Source organism: Ascaphus truei, chromosome 4, assembly GCF_040206685.1.
Source record: "Ascaphus truei isolate aAscTru1 chromosome 4, aAscTru1.hap1, whole genome shotgun sequence".
Classification (NCBI taxonomy): domain Eukaryota; kingdom Metazoa; phylum Chordata; class Amphibia; order Anura; family Ascaphidae; genus Ascaphus; species Ascaphus truei.
In genome coordinates this window covers 385,143,593-385,153,560 of record NC_134486.1, presented here as the reverse complement: position 1 = coordinate 385,153,560, position 9,968 = coordinate 385,143,593, and the positions used below count along the sequence as shown (strand labels likewise).

The 9,968-nt window shown below is 42.8% G+C and overlaps 1 pseudogene; it reads right to left on the bottom strand.

Moving 5' to 3' along the window:
• Positions 1–4,345: 4,345 nt before the first annotated feature.
• Positions 4,346–9,968, bottom strand: part of LOC142492436 (uncharacterized) — a 28,140-nt pseudogene continuing 22,517 nt past the window's right edge.

Here is a 9,968-nt window from a genome sequence, read left to right as displayed (position 1 = left end):
AGCCATTTGGCGTGTTAGGGCCACAATCTGATCAGCCATGGCCTGGTTTTGCTGTATCAGCGTAGAGATTGCTTGCCTCAGTTCGGCCTGGTCTGCGTCTTGTGGGCTCGTCATAATGTTACGCCGGAGTAGCCCGCAGACCAGACCTGTCCCTAGAACTGAGGTGGCAGGTATGAATACACACACCGACAGAGCGAGGGACCTGTCCGGGTTGTGGTATTAGATGGTGCCAGGCCAGATGGGGTGTATTGCGAGAATACTTGCCGATACCGTTTTCCCAGAAGAATGGTCGTTGCCGTTGCCGAGATCAGGGGTAGGAGATGTATGGAGGAATCGAGATGAGTGCCGAGGTCGAAGGGAGCCAGAAGGTACTTAAACAGGAACAATCCGAAGTCGAGAGCCAAAGGGGGTAGTCTGCCAAGCCGCGTCTAAACCGAGAGAATCAAAGAACAAGCACTGTGAAACACCCATACAAAAACTATGACGAGCGAGGAAGCACAGAACAGAGAGGGTATATAAAGCTGGAACAGCCAACCAGGAGAGGGGGCGTGCCTGGAGGAGCCCAGGGAGCTTCAGTGCATTGGCTGCTGTTCTTAGAGCTCAGGTGACACTCAGCAAGAGCCAGATTGTAACCATGCGGTGTTTGGGGGCGGAGCCTGAGTAGAGATAAGTTCAAGGGCTTTTGTGTGTGCACTGTAAGTCCAACGTGTGCATGAGAGGAAGCAACGTGGGGTGCGCACGTGCGTGCGGGGTGGCGATTCCGCGCCGACAGCTGCGGCGCAGAACGAGGAGGAAGAACCTCGTGGAGCGTCCCACCATGCCGTGGGGTAAGTGATGAAGCTGAAGGGGGCTTGCGTGGTTGTAGTGGAAGGGTCTGAGCAGTGTAAGGAGAGAGCCGTGAACTCCGCCTGAGACGCTGTGTGCTCACATTCCTAACATAGGGGACATGTCGCTGGAAAAGCAACTGGGCAACCTGATGTGTCTCCCAATGGTTGTGCTGGTGCAATCTTTTTCTCCTGTATCTCTCCTCCTATCTGTGCTTCCGTGGAGGCCATGCCTCCCCTCCTTCCCCCCTCTCTCATTGGTTATGTTCTCCCATACTGTATATGCTCAGCTGTGCCACTTGCACTTTGGCTGAGCATAGTTCCAGTTAGCGCTGTTCTCCCACTTCTAGTTCCTTGTCCTTCCTTGCCTTGTCTCCTAGCTCCTTGTTTCAAATGGACCTCCTGTGTACCGCACTTCTGGCTTACCGACCCGGCTTACCTCTGACCTTCCGCATCGCTCCAATCCTGACCACGGCTTATGGACGCTTCTACTGGTTCCAACCCCTGACCATGGCTAAATGGACACTGACCATTTATTGACTCCTACCTGGTGCAGTATTTTTATTTGGGTATTATAAAGTACTGCCAATGGAATGTCTAGCAATGCTTCCCCAGGAATAGAATAGTTCTTACATCCCATGTAGTGCTGTTTTCCCCTTCCGAGCCCAAGGATTCCCCAACCGTGGCATTACAAGTACTGCCAATGTTCCCAGCTGGATGCTGAGTTGCCATGGGGTCATACTGGTCAAATAACAGTGGACTGATTTTTCAAGATTTCAATACTAGACTTTCCAAAACAAACTGTATACTAATAAACTGTAACTATGGTATTTGTGACATAGGCTTAATGTCTATAGCTACTGTACCAACGACAGAGCTTCAGATCAAAACCAACATAACACCATTCAAGCCCCAGTCCCTACATTTAAATATCTGGGTGTATGGATTCACTCCCATTTAGTATTTGGGCTGCATATTGATACTCTGACATCCAAAACCTATGCCAAACTGGGTGTAATTTACAGGAACAAATCCTTCCTAAGGCTGTTGGTCAGAAAGCGTATCACACAGCAGAGAATATAAAAACCCTCTACAACTCAATATACTGCTTTGTCCAACAACATACAGTACAGTAACCACAAAACACATCAATGCAAAATACTGCAAGAAATAGATTGGCTATCTCTTGGGTCCCGGCGCAAGGTACATTTTTCCTGTCTTGGCTTCAGATACTTTCTGGACGGGCTGCCCAGCTATCTGAACAAACTCCTCACCCCTCATACGCAGCCTTATCACCTGAGATCTGATGCCAAAATACTGTGCACGGTCCCAAGGTTCAACAGAGAATCTGTTCGCTCTTCCATCTGTTGTCGTGCACCTGACAACTGGAACAACCTACCAGAGCCTCTAAACGCTTCACCAGTTCTTTGAAAACTTCAGCTTTCTCCCATTTTAATCTGTAACTGTGCCTGTAACTGTTACATACGCACATAACATATTTTCTCTAACTGCACATGAAATATCTGTAAACAAACCTTTTAACCTCATTTAATATAACCATGTACAGGTAGTCCTCGCTATCCAACTTTTCACTTTACAATGAATGGAATATCCAACACTTTACAATGCAACCCTATGGGCCTTTTTTCGACTCCAGAATGCGTTATCTGATGCCTGGATGCGTTATCCAATGCTTACCGCTACTGATTAACATGGGACTCAATTTACAACTGTTTCACTAACCAACGCTACTTCCAGAACGGATTCCGTTGGATAACCGAAGACTGCATGTATTGTCAATATAACTCTGTGCCCAGGACATACTTGAAAATGCGAGGTAACTCTCAGTGTATTACTTCTTGGTAAAATATTTTATAAAATAAAAAATAGGCTGCAGTCAAGCAGTGTTTCCTCCTGAGCTGGTGTTGCGTTAGTGCCTCACTGAGCATAGATTTTAATTTACCGAAAGCACTTATAAAACCTTTTTCAAATCAGACAGTTCCTGCCGTAGATGTTTTAATTCGTCCCTGCAGTGGCTCTGGGGAATGATTTGCATTGGCGTTTGCACATAATTGTAGCAGGAAACTGCCGAAAAACTGTCTCTCTTACTCATGATGGACCTCTAGAGCAGCATCTGTGATGCTCTCCCAGGCCTGTTCCTGCCCCAACTTGTACCTACAGCTACAGGCAGGTCCAGCATAAGTAGAGGGGTGACAGTGGTACCGGTTTGCATGTGCAAAATCTTGGAAGGTCTGTATCCAATATGTGTCTGCTGTGATTGCTGTCTTCAATCAGCATCTTCTTTGGGCTGGCTGGCTCGGACATTTTCACCTGTAAAGAGAAAATATTGTTTATCAATATTCGAGAGGAAATACAGTAGTGTAGCGCACAAATTATATGTGTGGTGTGCGTGTGGTTTTCTGGGTGTCGTTGACTTTCTGCGCATGCGAGTTTCTATGGATCCTGGTTGAAACGCATATGTGTGTCATTAAATTTTGGGGTATTGTCAAAAAAAGAGATGCATTAATTACATAACATTACCTGACAGTATCGCTGGATGAAAAAAGGTGCAAGTGCAAATAGCACTACTTATCCGCACTATAGCACTACTTATATATTCATAATATATTCATATTGGTATATAGTGTAAAATGTGAAAAAGTGATAAATAATGTATAATCACTATCCTTGGAGAAAATGCCACTCCCAAAGAGGACTCAGACTTAGTCCGGACACAGAATGGCAGTAAAACTCAGGACGCAAAGTTCATCCAGGGGCATGAAAAGAAATAATAATAATAGTGCAACACAGTATACACAATATCAAATGTGAATTGAGTTTCTGTGATGTTCTACTCACATGTTCCACATATTAATCAAGCAGTGGGGTTATATAGAGTAACCAACTCTGAAAGACATCTAGATAGCCTCTTTGGACCCCCTGCTTCCTCCTGGCTAGAATAGGGGTGAAAAAGTCCAAGGGCAGGGTGCTCTCCACAGCGGTCCAGGGTGTGTCCGTGGATCAGAGTGTATGAGTGCCTTCTGCAGAGTTGTCTCCAGGTGTAGCTTCCATGATCAGAGTGTTGATCTACTTATTTAAAAACATTTTCTACAAAACTGTATTTATTAGATTAAAAAATTTGATACATTTTTTATTTATTTAGTTCATACTGTAAAGTCATCTTCTTTGTCTGTAGCATTCCAGCCCAGTGCCCTCTGAGGCCGCAAAATTGAATTGATGCTGTCTTTGATGGGCTGGTATTGTGCAAAGCTCATTTTAAACTGCTTCGTTAGTTCATCTATAATGGCCCTCCTGAAATTGGTGGGAATTGCCCTCTTCCCGCTCGAGCTGTCAAAGTTAATTTGTTTGCATCACTGGGAATATTGCTCGAAACAAACATGTGCTTGAAAAGTAGCACAGCAAATCGATGAGCCTGTCCTGTGCAGTTTGTAGCATATCTTGACATTGAGTTTACATTGGTATAACGGAAAGCATGATGTTGCCTACTGCATTCCCACAGATCATTTGTGGTCTTTGCCTCTGTGGTGCTGCAGGTGTGCTTTGCTAAGCAGGCATGGCAAACTGCTCTTGGATGATGCTTTCCTGCAGGTATCTCCGTCTAGGGGGCTCATAGCCAAAATGTCCTCCTTGTCTGGGATGTTCTGTAACATCAGTGTATAGCATGGAGACACGGGGATGGGAGGGTGCCTCCACATGTCTTGCTCTCTCCTGCTGCTGTGGACCTGAATAAAATAGAGACCCACGATGTCCCTCTCCATCCTCTCTAAAATCAGGTCCAACAAAGCTTCCACTCTGTCCCTGTATTGCTGCGTTGGGACAGATGTTCCCCAATCACTAAACTGTTCCAATGCGCGTCTGACTGAGCTGGATCCAGTGCCAGGTGGGCTGGAACTGGTGGGACTGGCTTGGGCATTGCTGTATCCAGGGCGAGGTGAGCAGCGGGGGTCGGGTTGGGCTGTGCTGGATCTAGGGCGAGCTGACCAGAGTTGTGAGCGATGGGTATGGGTTTTCTGGGTGCAGCATCAAGTACTCCACACCAAAAAAACTTGAGTTGAAATGGTTTTGGTCATCTTTCTCCATGTTGGTCCCGGATTCTTGATCTTAGGAGTTTTAGGTGTTGCTTGGTTTTCTTTACCCACTTTAGCCTTTTTGTTTTTGGGGTCTTGGGTGCAGCTATCGTCTTTGACTCTCTCAGGATTTTGGCTGGGACAGCAGCAGCAGCAAGCAGGTTCTTACTTCTGCAGAAGCACGATCGATCCGTTGCACATTATACAGTATCTGAAAGCACAAGAGAACAAGTTACTGTAGTTTTGATCATAATCAGAGTGTGGCTAAGCAATGTCTGTGAGCTTTTATGTACAGTACCACTGGCATGACATGGGCAGCATGCGGTGTAGGGCGGTTCTACGTTTGTAAGGTGTCAAAAGTAGACATATACCTGAACCTGTCACTTTACCTTTTAAATAGAGCATAATGTATGACAATAGAGATGGGCAAAAGTCACCTAAATCCGTTTCCCGGAATTATTCTGATGTTACTCTCAAAATACGTTTTGTGGTGTAAAATCCGCAAACAGATTTGGGCGGTTTCAATCTGCTCAGATTAATTGAAATCCGCCATTAGATACAACCAGTTGACGGATTTGTAGAATTCAATCCACGCATTCAGCAATTCGTTGGCGGATTCTTAAGATTGCACCAACAGATTGCTGAATCCACAAAATGGATTCTACAAATCCGTCCATGGTTGCAAAATCCGCAGTGTATTGATAATAATAAAAAAAAAAATCCACAGGACATGAATCACCCTTTTTGACATTAATCCACTGAAATCTGCGTACTAAAGGACCCGGCTGATCCGCTGCAGATCCAAATTCAACCATCTCTAATAATGAAGATGCAATTCACATTGAATACACATTAATTTGTAGTTTAGTCCTTGGGAAAAAAAGTAATGATTAAAATAATTTCCAAGGAATATAGCATGGTGATAGTGTGCATTTACTAGAAGGGATACAGAATAATGCACATTCAACTGTGGCTACAGGAAGAGGACATCCAGGGGTTACTAAACTGTGTTCAGTATAATGCCCATGGGCAGACTAAGATTCGAAGAAGGATCTGTCATGTCAGATCCAAGTAAGTATAGTACTGTATGCACTTGTGCTTCTAATATTTTTCTTCACACAGCCACACAGAATGCCTATACATCTGCACTCTTAATCTTTATCATGTTCCTTATTTTCACAGGGAAGCGATGTGGCTGGTGGATGAGATCAGTCATGAAACTGATGAGCGCTCAGCTGCAGAGGTTCGGTATATTCAGCAGATTAAGCATGATCTTACGATGTGTGAGACCAGCATCAGGGGTTAGGTAGTTCTGTTGTATGCTTATTTTAACCCCTTTGTAGCCCTTTGTGGTCAGCTAGTCATGGAAATCCATGGCTTGTTGACCCGTAGAAACAACAAATATGTTCCGGCGCCACTGATAATGCCCAGGTAATAAAGTAATATAATAAATAATGGTCAAACCATAAATGTCCAATCTTGAAGATCCGTATATGCTTCAGATTATCCTCGATGATTTTCTCAGGACATGTGGGAGTAAACAAAGAGAACTCATAGTGTATAATGCTAGCAGTTGAGACATAACTAACAGGACATTCCTACTCACAAAACAATTACAAACAGGATTGGTGAACTAACCAAAACAAACTAACAAACATACATGCACTACAGACAACTAATAAATGCTTAGATGGCTAATAAAATGAATTTAATAAATGAAAGTAAAAGGACAAAACTGTACAGATCACACTTAATCCGCGACACTGCTGACAGTGCTCCTGTGTGTGGAAAAACTGAAATCCTACTTACATGCACGTAAAGTTTTCTTTATCTGGTACCGTTGGCTGCGGGTGGCTTCCAAGGAACTGGTACAGACTCCATCTGTATCTGTGGTCTGATGCACAGACGGAGTCTATACCGGCTCCTTGAAGCAAGTCATAATCAGCCATCTGCAGCCAATGGCACCAGATAAAGAAAACTTTACGTGCATGAGCAGCTATAGGCAGCATCGTGGATCCTTTGAGGTTCACCTGAAGCATACCTGGATCTTCAAGTTTGGACATTTATGGTTTGACCATTTTTTATTATATTAGTCTATCATTTGGATATTATCAGTGGCGCCGAAATACATTTTTTGTTCCTCTGTCTCTCTGATCTGCATCAATCAGTTATCATTTCAGGCAGCCTCATACATATATATATATAATAATAATATAATATATATTTATTACTTTTTATATATTGTAATTACCTTTAGAGTGTGTAGGATACACTAACCCATTCACGATCACATAGTTAGTTAGTAATAGGCATTAGCGCTTCAAGCACTTCTTTCTTTGCACTTTGTTTACCCCTAGGCTACTAAGGGGTTAATATGTATGGGTAATGTGTTAAAAGTAATAATTTATCACCTATTTCATGCTGTTTAGCTTATCTGGCCTGCATATATAATGGCCAGTATAATGGTCATTATATCCATGAGAAAGATAGAGCTAACCCCACCCTGTACTTGGTGAGAAATTTGCTGGGGTTCTGTTGTTCATACTCTTCCGATCAATATCAGAACTTGATTATGGCAATCTTTACGTAAAAATTCATTATTATGTCTGTTTTTTCTCGGATCCGATACTTTTAACGGATCCTATAAAAAGTCCCTTCTTCTTGGAGATGCAACATGATGCATTGCATGATAATAATAATAATAAGGCCCTTTTTGGGGCGCCGATAGCGCAGTTTTAGTTTTCCACAGCTTGATGTATCAGGCCCATAGACTCTACGATCCTAAAAAAAATATTTTAAAGATTGACAAAGGAGAGTAGCGCTATCAAATAGTAACAACTTTTTATTCGTAGAATATTTTGTCAACATCTGGAAAAAAAAAGTCATCTAGAACAAACATGTCAGTGAATCACCACCTGAAAATAAAAGGGTATTGCTATTTGATGAACAATGTCGTATTTTATTTTTATAGTCATGGTAGTGATTGTGTCAGCAAGCACCTTGGATAGCTGAAGTACTATATCTTTTTGATTGTTTGCTTGCAATGTGTATCTCCTATATGATTGTTTTCATCTAGCAATTATTTTATTTTTTTATCAGAGTTGACTCCTATCAGGTTGAAATGTATTGGATATTGAACCAACAGAAAGATGTATAGATTGTGGAGAAAGCCAATGTATAGGATTTTTGGAGATTGATTAAAAATAGAATACATTTCACACCAACACGATCAGAGTTATGAACTGTGAAGAATTTTTTTCTGTTTCATGTATTTTTTTTCTTTAGTTATTTAAAATTCATAATTGTGTAATCATATGACTAATATTTTTCTTTTGGTGATTTGCGATGTCCTCTTATCCTGCTGCTCAGCCTCTTTTTCTCTTTGCTTGCATTGGAAATTAACATCATACCTGTGCAATTACTAATGTTCTCATTTGGTCAAATAAAAGTAAATTAATCTCCCTTGTAACTACGTACCATACTAGATGTGTGTATTATTGTACACTATTTATGGAAAGAGGTTCTTTGTTTTCTAACAGAAAAAAGGAAAGAACCTACTGCTGAAAAAAGATGGTATACAAAGCAAGAACAATAAATGTAACAGCCCCAACAATTGACGCAAAAAACATTTGGCTATTATTTATTTCAAGAACAAAGCTTATGTAACGGTGTCCCCCCACCCAACGGGAGATCTCACTGTTACACGGTGTTGTGGTGCTCACCTGCAGGTATACAAAAGGTTGCCTGAGCTTCCACCGATGTTATTTGGGGAATCAACAGGCCAGGCTTTTGGTGATCTGCAGCTCTCTTCTCCTCAGGGTACAGCACCTCCATTTCCACAGGGATAGGTGCAGTCCCCTGTAGAAAACGCTCTCCCCCTCCCTCTTAAGAACTGCAGCCTCAGTCAGGAGTATATAAAAACAGTAACTTGATCTTTATTTGCAGCATAGAAGCCCTTAGAGCATTACTACAGCATTTCGAACACACCAGATCTTTCTCTTCTCATCCCTGGACTCGACCCCCAGGGCTTGAGGCCCCAAAGGTCTATCCCAAACTCCCACACTCCCTGGTGGAGCATGTGGTAGCTGCTCCCACTCCTTTGAAGATAGGGATAGAACTTACAACCCACACCTTATTCATTAAAGAACAGCGGATTAAAGAACTACAAGAAAATAAAAAATTACAAGGTAGTCCTGATGCTAATGAAAGAAAAGCAAATAGAGGAAATACAAAACATGAAAAAATACAGACAAACATTTAGAAGAGAGAGTAATAACTGATCCAATAGTAGATACCACGGTATTAGAAAGCCATATCTGCATTTACAAGATGATTTAAATAGAGCTAAGAATGATGCATTAGAAAACAGATCACCTTTAATACCATCACCAATGTTTGTAGATAATGTAAGGGGACAACACAGCCAGAAAGAAATGTCCAACAAGCAACTTTAAAAGTTATGTAGCCAGGACTGGTTTCTGGCTACCAGTCTGCCCCCATCTGGCAGTAAGCCCTGGCAAGAACAGGCTGCCAGGAGTTATCATGGGTTTTCCCCACCCACAGTAGCTTCTTGATTGACAGGGGAGGTGGTGCGACTAGGCCTGTGTGTGTCCAATCAGAGACTCAGACCTGGTACCTACTTCCTTGTACTTAAGGAGCTGCACTGCTAAATTTAGTCAGTGCCTTACATCCTTGAGAAAGGCTGTCTAACCTAACAATTGTGCAGGGCTAACCAATCTGTACTCCCTCCCCTAGTGGAGTGGAAGGGAGACTATACCCCTTACTCCACCAAGGAGTAAGGGAAGAGCTAGGACTGATTCAGGGCCCCTTGGCCTTGAGGTCAGGGTAGATCCTGAGGGTGAAGCCCCAAGAAGTAATCTCTGATGTGCATGCTGTAAGAACCGAGTGTGCCGTCAGAATAAAGTGATCCTGTTCAACGTTATCTTCCTGTCTGAGACTACAATCTATTAGGGGGAGGGGAAAGAAGTTCTCCTGCAGGGATTGTCTCCACATCCCTGGGGCCTGCAAGAGATGGAGGCGCTGTCACCGTAAGAAA